The sequence below is a fragment of the Pseudophryne corroboree genome, chromosome 1 (assembly GCF_028390025.1).
Source record: "Pseudophryne corroboree isolate aPseCor3 chromosome 1, aPseCor3.hap2, whole genome shotgun sequence".
Taxonomy (NCBI): Eukaryota; Metazoa; Chordata; class Amphibia; order Anura; family Myobatrachidae; genus Pseudophryne; species Pseudophryne corroboree.
This window is the reverse complement of record NC_086444.1, coordinates 745,139,315-745,153,525: the sequence shown is the minus strand read 5'-3', so window position 1 is coordinate 745,153,525 and position 14,211 is coordinate 745,139,315. Positions and strand designations below refer to the sequence as shown.

General features: G+C 45.2%; 1 protein-coding gene across 3 annotated transcripts in view; it reads right to left on the bottom strand.

Annotated features, from left to right (window-relative positions):
- Positions 1-13,775, bottom strand: part of RFX2 (regulatory factor X2) — a 161,814-nt gene extending 148,039 nt beyond the window's left edge. For 2 of the 3 annotated variants that reach the window (XM_063916461.1, XM_063916482.1), the window contains exon 1: positions 13,473-13,775. The gene's annotated coding sequence lies outside the window, so the exon portion shown is untranslated. The remainder of the gene's footprint in view (positions 1-13,472) is intronic. The other variant, XM_063916471.1, reaches the window with a different exon arrangement.
- Positions 13,776-14,211: the final 436 nt, after the last annotated feature.

Genomic DNA, 14,211 nt, shown 5'->3' with positions numbered 1-14,211 from the left:
CTGCGGCTCATTTTATCTCCTTTAATTGAATAGGAAAATCCTGTTTTAAGTGCTTGGTGGCTATTTAACGTAATTGGATCACTGCTGCACCATGAGACAAAGTATACACTAGGGCACAGGTTCTCAAACTCGGTCCTCAGGACCCCACACAGTGCATGTTTTGCAGGTCTCCTCACAGAATCACAAGTGAAATAATTAGCTCCACCTGTGGAACTTTTAAAATGTTTCAGTGAGTAATTAATACACCTGTGCACCTGCTGGGTTACCTGCAAAACATGCACCGTGTGGGGTCCTGAGGACCGAGTTTGAGAACCACTGCACTAGGGTTACCACCAGTGACGTGCGGTGGGGTGAGGCAGAGCCTTTCCTGTCATACTTGCTTTTACACCAGAGTTTTGACTGAATAAAATATATGAAAAATACTGATAATTTTTTGAAATATCTTCTTTGCATTATTCTAATAATTTTTATAGCCCAAACTCTGGAGTAAAAAGTCTATGGCAGGTGAGGCAGTGCCTCACCTGTGTATCCTTTCCACACATCTCTGATCAAAACTCACCAAATTTCCAGGAGTTTATAATGCTGCACCTGTGTATAATGCCCAGATGTACCCATTGGCTCATATATTGCATGTAAATCTGGCTCTGGGGCTAGCCAGTGCCTCCTGAGCCATTTAGCTCACCGCACGTCCCTGGTTACCACCTCATCCCTTTAATTCTGGACACAATTACACAGGTTCTGTGGGTGGCCGACTTCAAGACTTCATTTCACCTGGTTTTAATCAGCCACAGAACCTGTGTAATTAACAAGTGTCCAGAATTAAAGGGATGAGGTGGTAACACTAGTATCTACATATCTATGTACTCTTTTCTTGCTTTCTCATTCTTTTCTAGAAAACTAGCACATTTATTTCCCTCACCAGCAACTACTGCATGGTAACAATAGAAAAGACAGCCTCTGCATAAGTAATTGGTAGCAACAATTGTTGCGCGACGACCTCAGAGACACACAATACAGTATCTTCAGAATAAGCACATTACTGCATTTGAATGCAACAAGAGGAGATATTCATTCATACATCCAAGTAAAAAAACATTTCATAAACACATTGGGGATAATCCCTAGTTGGATGAATATCAGTGCACGGGTGCAAATTGTGAGTTTTAGCATACAGCGCATGCAGGGCCGGTTCAAGCCCGCTCTGCGCCCCGGGTAGGAAACGGGGCGTGGCTTATTACAGGGGGCGTGGTCAGCTACGCCCCCTGTACATTAGTAGCGCCGCTTGTATGCTGAGCGGTGCGCGATGACGTCATCGCGCACCGCACAGCAAAAGGTCCTCTCCACAAAGGGAAACTAGACGCGTAGCGTCTAGTTCCCTTCGTGGAGAGGACCTTGCTGTGCGCGATGACGTCATCGCGCTCCGCTCAGCAAAGGTACTCTGCACGAAGGGAAACTAGACGCTACGCGTCTAGTTCCCTTCACAGGGACACAGCGGGCAGCGGAGGCGGACACAGCGGGCAGCAGTGGCGGATCTTGCCATGGCGCCAGCGCCCTCCGGAAGGCGGCGCCCCGGGCAAAAATCCTGCTTGCCCGTGGCAAGATCCGCTACTGAGCGCATGTGCAAATTAATATATCCCTCCTAATTTGAGTGGGACAGAACTAGGTCAGATAGGTCTCTTCTTGGGCATTTCAGGGAGGGAAAGCAGCAGCAATGATCACACAGAAGCGGCTGACTTGTGGGAGTGTGTATCTAACATTCCATGCGATTCTGAGGTGTACCTAAGGGGAAGGGAAGCCAGTTTCCGATGGATCTCATGGACCTAGAATAGGGCTGTGCAAGTGCCAATATGAATGCCAGTTGTGGCAGACGTAAAAACAAAAAGCAGTGCGCCTTTCTGCTTGCAGGCACAGGTCCCTCGCATTACATTCTGGCTTCCACGACTGCCTGCAAATACAGCCACTTATTAACAGTTTCTTATATAGTACAGTATATTCCGTTGCACTTTACAATTGGAAACAAAAGTGATATGACAAACTGGGTAATAACAGAGGTAGGAAGGCCCTGCTCGCAAGCTTACATTCTATGCATGCTAATGTAGACTCAGACCCATTCTGCAAATACTGTCAACTTCAGTCTAATACATCAACACCTAGCAATTATTCCAAACCAACAGATGTAACCGAGCACATTAGTAACTAACATGTATCCTAAGTACAGTAAGTATGATCTAGTTATCAGAACGCAAGATAGTCTCAGTGTAAAATGTAAGATTTAAAGATTTGTTTTAAAATATTGCAGGACTGTCCCTTTAAACAGACAGTGGGGAGTCAGATTTAAAAATATGCTCACCTCTATGCCAGGCAAAAAATTCCACAGTCGGATTTAGAAGTTAAACGTATTTGAAGGGGGGGGGTGAAGTGATGCTTAATCCAAGTGTGTTTCTCTAACCAGTAGGTGTCTCTGCACAGCAAGGTTCACGGGAAGTCCCCTTGTGTTTAGTGTGGGAACCAAGGAGACCAGAGTTAAATATGAAAACATACTGATGCCGCTGTATTTTAAATAGCGCCTGGAGGCATTAGGATACAGGTGGCGCAGAGGTGGTTTATAGCTTGTAACTTTGGGGAAAACACAAATATCAGCGCTTTGTACGTTATCCTTTTGCTTAATAAAGAGTTGCAATAGGACATCTCAATGGGTTAAAAATTATAACTACAATTTATTGAGGAACGCAAGCATTCAGATGTTATGTTTGTGTGGCAGTACTTTCATTTAAACAGCTGGATAAATCACATTCACTGAAAACTATAATTGCAGGTCAGAAATCCTCTCTGTTTAATCAGTTATCACATATACGTTCTAGGCAAAGCAATACATCTCAGCCTACAGCAGAACCGTAAGCCAGTTACATCTGTAGATCATTCAAACTAAACCTAGACAGTTTCCCTAACATCACCACTCGTTTGTTTAGCACCACAACACCTTTGACGTTCACTTGACATATCCAGACACCTTACATTATAGCAAAATGTACCAGCGGGTTATTTTATTTTTGCGCTGTCTGCTACTTCCAGGGTTGAACAAACCAAATCAATTTTATATTCATTAGTCCCTCTGAAAGGTAATGATGGGACATATGGTTAAATATGTCCACAGCTGTTTCTGACAATAAGCCTTGCCAGGCCAACCAGTGATAGACCTGGGCTGCCTGCTGAAGTGACACAACGGTCTTATTACAGAGCTGCAAATAGATATATGCTGTGCAAGGCATTCAGAAGCTCCAGCACGCCTGTATGTACATGCATTTAATGGCAATGTTAGTGTATTGCACTGTGCAGATATAAAAAGGAATCATGCTTTCTTTATGCCACCATATCACCTTGATGCATACACAAGTTCAATTAAACATTAAAAAAAAAAATCTAAAAAATCCTGCAAGCACCATTTACATACGTGCTATGAATACTCACCCATTTAAGGGCCCACATAAATTAGTTTTTTACATGCTGAAATGTAACCATACGCATAAATATCAAGTATGCAGTGCGCAGGAAGTGACATGCTGGCTGCAGAGCTGATGAAATCAAGGAGGAAAGCATGTTTCTTTATGCACAATAGATGCACCACTAACGTACACTATAATGCCACTCTCATCCCACGGAACATTTAAAACCGAGGGAAAATAAAAAACAATCTAAGTGGGAACCTGTGTACATCACTGACCAAAGTGATAATGATGCACACTAACCACTTACGGACTGCTTTTTTTCAGGAAAGTTAACTAATCATTGGGGTCGATTCAATTCGGCAACAGATGAATAGCGCCGGGAATTCGCTCCCGACGCTATTCAATTCAGCTACTAGTTACCCGCAATTGTCAGGAATTCTTCTCTCACCCCCGGGGGGTGAGAGAAGAAAACAGACAAAAGTGCTGCCGCGCAGCCGGCGCAAGGCTGATTCTGTCGGGAATCAGCATCGCCGCGGGTAGTTAAGTCGGAGAATGCCCGTTCTCCCGACAAAACTATCTGTTAAGTCGGCGAGAACGGGCATTTGCCGCCTTAACTTTAGCTGAATTGAATAGCGTCGGCAGCTAATTCCCGGCGCTATTCATCTGTTGCCGAATTTAATCGACCCCACTGAATAGTACTGAATGCTTCAGCTTTGCATTTTACGAATACAAAAAAATAATAAGAATTTACTTACCGATAATTCTATTTCTCGGAGTCCGTAGTGGATGCTGGGGTTCCTGAAAGGACCATGGGGGGGATAGCGGCTCCGCAGGAGACAGGGCACAAAAGTAAAGCTTTCCGATCAGGTGGTGTGCACTGGCTCCTCCCCCTATGACCCTCCTCCAAGCCAGTTAGGTACTGTGCCCGGACGAGCGTACACAATAAGGGAGGAATTTTGAATCCCGGGTAAGACTCATACCAGCCACACCAATCACACCGTACAACTTGAGATCTAAACCCAGTTAACAGTATGATAACAGCGGAGCCTCTGAAAAGATGGCTCACAACAATAATAACCCGATTTTTGTAACTATGTACAAGTATTGCAGATAATCCGCACTTGGGATGGGCGCCCAGCATCCACTACGGACTCCGAGAAATAGAATTATCGGTAAGTAAATTCTTATTTTCTCTATCGTCCTAGTGGATGCTGGGGTTCCTGAAAGGACCATGGGGATTATACCAAAGCTCCCAAACGGGCGGGAGAGTGCGGATGACTCTGCAGCACCGAATGAGAGAACTCCAGGTCCTCCTTAGCCAGGGTATCAAATTTGTAGAATTTAGCAAACGTGTTTGCCCCTGACCAAGTAGCTGCTCGGCAAAGTTGTAAAGCCGAGACCCCTCGGGCAGCCGCCCAAGATGAGCCCACCTTCCTTGTGGAATGGGCATTTACATATTTTGGCTGTGGCAGGCCTGCCACAGAATGTGCAAGCTGAATTGTATTACACATCCAACTAGCAATAGTCTGCTTAGAAGCAAGAGCACCCAGTTTGTTGGGTGCATACAGGATAACAGCAAGTCAGTTTTCCTGACTCCAGCCGTCCTGGAACATATTTTCAGGGCCCTGACAACATCTAGCAACTTGGAGTCCTCCAAGTCCCTAGTAGGTGCAAGGCACCACAATAAGCTGGTTCAGGTGAAACACTGACACCACCTTAGGGAGAGAACTGGGGACGAGTCCGCAGCTCTGCCCTGTCCGAATGGACAAACAGATATTGGTGGTTTTTTCTCAAAAAAAGCCCATTTGACACTCGCCTGGTCCAGGCCAGGGCCAAGAGCATGGTCACTTTTCATGTGAGATGCTTCAAATCCACAGATTTGACTGGTTTTAAACCAATGTGATTTGAGGAATCCCAGAACTACGTTGAGATCCCACAGTGCCACTGGAGGCACAAAAGGGGGTTGTATATGCAATACTCCCTTGACAAACTTCTGGACTTCAGGAACTGAAGCCAATTCTTTCTGGAAGAAAATCGACAGGGCCGAAATTTGAACCTTAATGGACCCCAATTTGAGGCCCATAGACACTCCTGTTTGCAGGAAATGCAGGAAACGACCGAGTTGAAATTTCTTTGTGGGGCCTTCCTGGCCTCACACCACGCAACATATTTTCGCCACATGTGGTGATAATGTTGTGCGGTCACCTCCTTTCTGGCTTTGACCAGGGTAGGAATGACCTCTTCCGGAATGCCTTTTTCCCTTAGGATCCGGCTTTCCACCGCCATGCCGACAAACGCAGCTGCGGTAAGTCTTGGAACAGACATGGTACTTGCTGAAGCAAGTCCCTTCTTAGCGGCAGAGGCCATAAGACCTCTGTAAGCATCTCTTGAAGTTCCGGGTACCAAGTCCTTCTTGGCCAATCCGGAGCCATGAGTATAGTTCTTACTCCTCTACGTCTTATAATTCTCAGCACCTTAGGTATGAGAAGCAGAGGAGGGAACACATACACCGACTGGTACACCCACGGTGTTACCAGAACGTCCACAGCTATTGCCTGAGGGTCTCTTGACCTGGCGCAATACCTGTCCCGTTTTTTGTTCAGACGGGACGCCATCATGTCCACCTTTGGTATTTCCCAACGGTTTACAATCATGTGGAAAAAACTTCCCGATGAAGTTTCCACTCTCCCGGGTGGAGGTCGTGCCTGCTGAGGAAGTCTGCTTCCCAGTTTCCATTCCCGGGATGAAACACTGCTGACAGTGCTATCACATGATTTTCCGCCCAGCGAAAAGTCCTTGCAGTTTTTGCCATTGCCCTCCTGCTTCTTGTGTCGCCCTGTCTGTTTACGTGGGCGACTGCCGTGATGTTTTTCCCACTGGATCAATACCGGCTGACCTTGAAGCAGAGGTCTTGCTAAGCTTAGAGCATTATAAATTTACCCTTAGCTCCAGTATATTTATGTGGAGAAAAGTCTCCAGACTTGATCACACTCCCTGGAAATTTTTTTTCCTTGTGTGACTGCTCCCCAGCCTCTCGGGCTGGGCTCCGTGGTCACCAGCATCCAATCCTGAATGCCGAATCTGCGGCCCTCTAGAAGATGAGCACTCTATAACCACCACAGGAGAGACACCCTTGTCCTTGGATATAGGGTTATCCGCTGATGCATCTGAAGATGCGATCCGGACCATTTGTCCAGCAGATCCCACTGAAAAGTTCTTGCGTGAAATCTGCCGAATGGAATTGCTTCGTAGGAAGCCACCATTTTTACCAGGACCCTTGTGCAATGATGCACTGTTTTTAGGAGGTTCCTGACTAGCTCGGATAACTCCCTGGCTTTCTCTTCCGGGAGAAACACCTTTTTCTGGACTGTGTCCAGAATCATCCCTAGGCACAGCAGACGTGTCGTCGGGATCAGCTGCGATTTTGGAATATTTAGAATCCACCCGTGCTGTTGTAGCAGTATCCGAGATAGTGCTACTCCGACCTCCAACTGTTCCCTGGACTATGCCCTTATCAGGAGATCGTCCAAGTAAGGGATAATTAAGACGCCTTTTCTTCGAAGAAGAATCATCATTTCGGCCATTACCTTGGTAAAGACCCGGGGTGCCGTGGACAATCCAAACGGCAGCGTCTGAAACTGATAGTGACAGTTCTGCACCACGAACCTGAGGTACCCTTAGTGAGAAGGGCAAATTTGGGACATAGAGGTAAGCATCCCTGATGTCCCGGGACACTATATAGTCCCCTTCTTCCTGGTTCGTTATCACTGCTCTGAGTGACTCCATCTTGATTTGAACCTTTGTAAGTGTTCAAAAAAAATTTTAGAATAAGTCTCACCTAGCCTTCTGGCTTCAGTACCACAATATAGTGTGGAATAATACCCCTTTTCTTATAGTAGGAGGGGTAATTTAATTATCACCTGCTGGGAATACAGCTTGTGAATTTTTTCCCATACTGCCTCCTTGTCGGAGGGAGACCTTGGTAAAGCAGACTTCAGGAGCCTGCGAAGGGGAAACGTCTCGACATTCCAATCTGTACCCCTGGGATACTACTTGTAGGATCCAGGGGTCCTGTACGGTCTCAGCGCCATGCTGAGAACTTGTCAGAAGCGGTGGAACGCTTCTGTTCCTGGGAATGGGCTGCCTGCTGCAGTCTTCTTCCCTTTCCTCTATCCCTGGGCAGATATGATCTTATAGGGACGAAAGGACTGAGGCTGAAAAGACGGTGTCTTTTTCTGCAGAGATGTGACTTAGGGTAAAAACGGCGGATTTTCCAGCAGTTGCCGTGGCCACCAGGTCCGATGGACCGACCCCAAATAACTCCTCTTCCTTTATACGGCAATACACCTTTGTGCCGTTTGGAATCTGCATCACCTGACCACTGTCGTGTCCATAACATCTTCTGGCAGATATGGACATCGCATTTACTCTTGATGCCAGAGTGCAAATATCCCTCTGTGCATCTCGCATATATAGAAATGCATCCTTTAAATGCTCTATAGTCAATAAAATACTGTCCCTGTCAAGGGTATCAATATTTTTAGTCAGGGAATCCGACCAAGCCACCCCAGCTCTGCACATCCAGGCTGAGGCGATCGCTGGTCGCAGTATAACACCAGTATGTGTGTATATACTTTTTATGATATTTTCCAGCCTCCTGTCAGCTGGTCCTTGAGGACGGCCCTATCTATAGACGGTACCGCCACTTGTTTTGATAAGCGTGTGAGCGCCTTATCCACCCTAAGGGGTGTTTCCCAACGCGCCCTAACTTCTGGCGGGAAAGGGTATACCGCCCATAATTTTCTATCGGGGGGAACCCACGCATCATCACACACTTTATTTAATTTATCTGATTCAGGAAAAACTACGGTAGTTTTTTCACATCCCACATAATACCCTCTTTTGTGGTACTTGTAGTATCAGAAATATGAAACACCTCCTTCATTGCCTTTAACGTGTGGCCCTAATAAGGAATACGTTTGTTTATTCACCGTCGACACTGGATTCAGTGTCCCTGTCTGTGTCTGTGTCGACCGACTAAAGTAAACGGGCGTTTTAAAACCCCTGACGGTGTTTTTGAGACGTCTGGACCGGTACTAATTGTTTGTCGGCCGTCTCATGTCGTCAACCGACCTTGCAGCGTGTTGACATTATCACGTAATTCCCTAAATAAGCCATCCATTCCGGTGTCGACTCCCTAGAGAGTGACATCACCATTACAGGCAATTGCTCCGCCTCCTCACCAACATCGTCCTCATACATGTCGACACACACGTACCGACACACAGCACACACACAGGGAATGCTCTGATAGAGGACAGGACCCACTAGCCCTTTGGAGAGACAGAGGGAGAGTTTACCAGCACACACCAAAAACGCTATAATTATATAGGGACAACCTTATATAAGTGTTTTCCCTTATAGCATCTTTTTTATATATTTCTAACGCCAATTTAGTGCCCCCCCTCTCTGTTTTAACCCTGTTTCTGTAGTGCAGTGCAGGGGAGAGCCTGGGAGCCTTCCCTCCAGCCTTTCTGTGAGGGAAAATGGCGCTGTGTGCTGAGGAGATAGGCCCCGCCCCTTTTTCGGCGGCCTCGTCTCCCGCTCTTAACGGATTCTGGCAGGGGTTAAATATCTCCATATAGCCTCCGGAGGCTATATGTGAGGTATTTTTTAGCCAAAATAGGTATTCATTTGCCTCCCAGGGCGCCCCCCTCCCAGCGCCCTGCACCCTCAGTGACTGCCGTGTGAAGTGTGCTGAGAGGAAAATGGCGCACAGCTGCAGTGCTGTGCGCTACCTTTAGAAGACTGAGGAGTCTTCTGCCGCCGATTCTGGACCTCTTCTTACTTCAGCATCTGCAAGGGGGCCGGCGGCAAGGCTCCGGTGACCATCCAGGCTGTACCTGTGATCGTCCCTCTGGAGCTGATGTCCAGTAGCCAAGAAGCCAATCCATCCTGCACGCAGGTGAGTTCACTTCTTCTCCCCTAAGTCCCTCGTTGCAGTGATCCTGTTGCCAGCAGGACTCACTGTAAAATAAAAAACCTAAGCTAAACTTTTCTAAGCAGCTCTTTAGGAGAGCCACCTAGATTGCACCCTTCTCGGCCGGGCACAAAAATCTAACTGGCTTGGAGGAGGGTCATAGGGGGAGGAGCCAGTGCACACCACCTGATCGGAAAGCTTTACTTTTGTGCCCTGTCTCCTGCGGAGCCGCTATCCCCCCCATGGTCCTTTCAGGAACCCTAGCATCCATTAGGACGATAGAGAAAAAAGAAAAATCCAACACGTATCTTAGAGGCCTTTTTATCAAGCTTAGTTTCTGCATAATTTTCTGTATCAGAGCTATTGTATGTATGGGGCCATATGGATGTAACAGTTAGACGTACTGCCACACAGCACTGAGGTCATGGGTTTGATTCCCACCACGGCCAACTGTGTGGAGTTTGTATATTCTCCCGATGCTTGCGCTCAAAATCTAAAGATATACAGGTAGGTTATTTGGCTCACCACAAAAATGAACTCTAGTGTGTAGGTGTACAGTACATGTACACAGGCAGACTAGGTGGGCCAAGTGGTTCTTGTATGCCTTCAAATTTTATGTACTATTGGCCTGAGACTTCACAGAAATCTTCTGCAGAAGGCCAACTACCACAAACAGACAGCAGTCCCCATTATCAATGGGGACTATAATACCCCCTATGCATCAAACTCAACTTGCGTATTCGCCATACTTAGCTAATGTAAACCAGCAGGCTCTGGAATCTGACACTGCGTGCATGCGCAATATCAGATTTCCTGGATAAGTCTTTCACAGATGCGACACCCTACTCCATTGTGCCAGGGACGTAACTTGCAGTACAGCAGTTATCCCTACCACTGTCCATGCGAGTTACACTTAGTACATAGAAGTAATATTTCTAGTCAATATACTGACCGTTAATAATAATGACTGTTAATAATTGCAGTAGTGTCGCAATTATTAATACATAGGCCCTTTAGCTTTTTGTTAAACAACCCCCTTACTAACCCAGCGTTGCTCAAACCTGTTCTTATGAAGGTATGCAGTTATATTCCCTACTGTCGGGAATCCCAACGCCAGCACTTGGCTGACACTAGGGGGAATGGAACCTTGTGGCGACCGAAGGACATGCTGCGCTCGAGGTTGGGATACCGGCCGCCGATTTCCAGTCAGTCAGGAAATCATACCGATGCCTTATGAATAGTGAATGCTTTCCATATATCAGCATAAAATGACAGGTCAAGGGGCCTATTTATCAAGCTTTCTTTTTTAATATTATTATGTAGAAACAGCCGTTTCTGCATAATTTTATTAATTCTACGTGCCAACAGCCTAATGCAGACGATTTCATAGAAATCTTCTGCAGAAGGCTAATTAGCGCTGCAGACCGTAGCCCCCATTATCATCATCAATGGGGATAGGGTCTGACCCCTATTTAGCAAACTCAAGAAAAGCATAGCTTCTTGGGGTCAGGACCTGTTGGTTTATGCCATCCGCAGATGGCATGAAATACTTTATGCCAATGGAGTAATATTGGTAGGAAAGGACCTTACAATCATCTCCCGCCACCTCTGGAAATGGACGCTGTGAGCATGCAGTGTGTCAGATTCCTGGGAGAAGCGTTGCACAAATGTGAAAGACTCCCCCAAAGAGGCCGGAATCTATCTCGCAGAACGCTTATTGCTACCGCTGTCTCTGTGAGCCTTCTTTAGTACGTAGAAGGGGAAACTTTGTTTAAAATGAAAGTCTGTTGCATTACGGACTGTTAATAATCGCAGCAATGCATAGCCCCGAAGAGAAATAAGTCTATTAGTGATAATTTTGTAATTTTTACATGAGATCTACAGTAAAATATGCTTTTTTGTGTCTTTACCCAATTACATGCCATCTAACAATTTTCTGCTGTAACTGAATTCCTCAATTGGGACAAAGGGTGAGTTGGTAATGGAGTATGTGACTACTAGACTAAGCCCACAAATCTCACGCAATAAAATAAGTCCTGGCTGCAGTTACCATAGCAACAGTCTAGGAACAATGCCAGCTGAGTTCATTTTGTATCATTCAGTGCCAAAGAGTATAAAATGACCACTCTTAATAAGTTTCAGTAAAATAGGAATAATTATTGTAGATGATCAGAGTGATTTTAGTGCAACAAACTGCACTAACATATTCTTCAGTGACATATGAGTGAGGAGATGACACCATGAACTAGTCACCGTAGAAATGAGATCCAGAATTAAGTAAAATTTCAAAAGGCCACTTCCATAGACTTTTATAGCATTTTATTTATAGACGGACCCTCAAGTAATAATCAGATTGCTTGATATGCCAACCCTCATCTTCCATTAATAAAATAAGCTTCTACTAGACATAAAGCAACAATGCTAACTAGAATATACTTGCAGCATATGGCTCCTGAACTACACAAGAGCCAATGCTAAAAGCAAGAGACATTAAAACCATTTTCTTTAAAAAGGACTTTACGTTTATTGGTGTACCAAATACAGGTTTCTGTTGTACTTGCTCCCTTCTGCATGTTCACCACATATTTTACATCATATCATATAGGCAGAGTTGTTTATATGCACTGCCCTCAGATATGGCACAAAATAAGCTAAGATGCATGGTATCCAAGGGTGATGGAAATAAACAATCCTGCCTGGCAGATATATAGGCCACTGCAGAGTGTTAAAAAAAAAAAAAAAAAAAAGTGTATTTAACAAAAGTGACATGAAAACGTTTGAAATCAATACGGCAACAATACAAAGTGTATAACTAGTCAGATCTTTAATGGCACCAAAACCATATTTTTAACAAGACTTTGCCAGGGAAATTAGTCACTGCTGAAGAGCTTTGTCAGTGTTTGCTCCCAGGTGACTGGGACAGGTGTGCGGGGAAAGAGTGCATCTGCTCATTTACATAACTGGGGGAAATCTGTCTTTTAGACCATAGGTTCTCAAACTCGGTCCTCAGGACCCCACACAGTGCATGTTTTGCAGGTAACCCAGCAGGTGCACAGGTGTATTAATTACTCACTGACACATTTTAAAAGGTCCACAGGTGGAGCCAATTGTTTCACTTGTGATTCTGTGAGACCTGCAAAACAAGCAATGTGTGGGGTACTGAGGACAGAGTTTGAGAACCTGTGTTTTAGACCAATCTGAAACCTCACTAAACAATGCAAATTGTGCAATATTCTATAATGTACAACACTCAGTTCTTAGAATACTGCACATTACCTACATATATCTGCAAGTGGCATAGAGCAGTGCTTAGACTGAATGTAATATACTTTTTTTCTCTGAATATAGATATTAAAAGTATGAATACTGAAATACTGCTTAAATATTGGGAAATACTGGGGAGAGATGGATACCATAATCTAGGTTTGTGTGCATGTGTGTTTTTATGATATTACATTTAAGTTATAGAATTGCATTTTTTTGCAAACTGCAAGTCTATTTGCTAAAACATAGGAGACTAAAAATGCTGATTGCTCATCAGCAGCAGCATACCTACCTGTTACTATAGAAACAACTAAACTTTATGTACAAAAAAAAATATATATATATATATATATATATATATATATATATATATATATATATATATATATATATATATATATTTTCAAAAGTTCACAGTTCAACTGCAGGAAATCAAAATATAAAACCTAAATGACATGCCACTAGGTAGTGGATGCATGTATATAGATGAACTTGGACCTATTTTGGGATGAAGATACAGTAAATAAGTGTATATATATATATATATATATATATATATATATATATATATATATATATATATATATATATAAATTTATTTATTTATGCACGGTGTGCATGTTACTTCCCCCCCCTGCCCAGAAGCATAAACAGATCTCATCTGAAATCGTCGGTGTAAAACTAATTCTTTCACCACTATTAGCCCTATCTACTTCTTTCAGCCAATGCTCCCCGGTGTCCCATCCCCAGTGTAGGCCCGACGGTGCGGGCGAGCTGTTCACCTGGGTCCGTCTCCCTGTGCGGTTAGCTGCGTGATGATGTGAGGGTTGTGGCCCCGCGGTCCCGGGCTGTTCCTCCGGCCACTGCTGATCGTGTGTCTCCGGTTGGCAAGTAACAGTCTCCACGGCTACAGTCACTATGGCGCCGGGGGTCTCAAGGCAACTGTTGCTATCCTCTCCCTCTGACGTCACCAACGGCAGTTCCACGCCCCGCTCTCCCTCCTGTTGCATTCTCAGTGGCTGCGGCCACGTGACGTCAAAACCTTCGTCAAATGGCCTAACCCATTGGGCGTATCTCGGGCCTCTGCCCCCGCCTTTCGTATCAGTTTCCTTGACAAGGAAGAGGGTGGGGTCAGAGCTTTGGCGCCGGCAGTGGCGGGAGGAGGTGATTGGCTGGGTGTGGGGGAAGGGCAGCTACCAGGGCAACCACCAAACTCCGGGAAAGTTGGAGCGCGGAATTCATTAAAGGGCCCGCGCCATTTTATGTAGCGAGAATCTCGTGTTAGGAGATTGTCTTTTATGTTTCATTTACGGCGTCGCTCGAGGGGGAGGACTCGGGGGAGGTGACGAGTCGACTTTGTTATTGATGCAGGGGAAGTAGTTGGGCCTGGGCCCCCATGTAGATCATTAGAACTGCTATCAAAGCGGATGTGCCTACGCACTACGTACTGTATGTTCAAGTTGACAACATGGGACTCCCTAGATAAGCAGAACATAATTGAACTTGTCCAGAACATTAAAA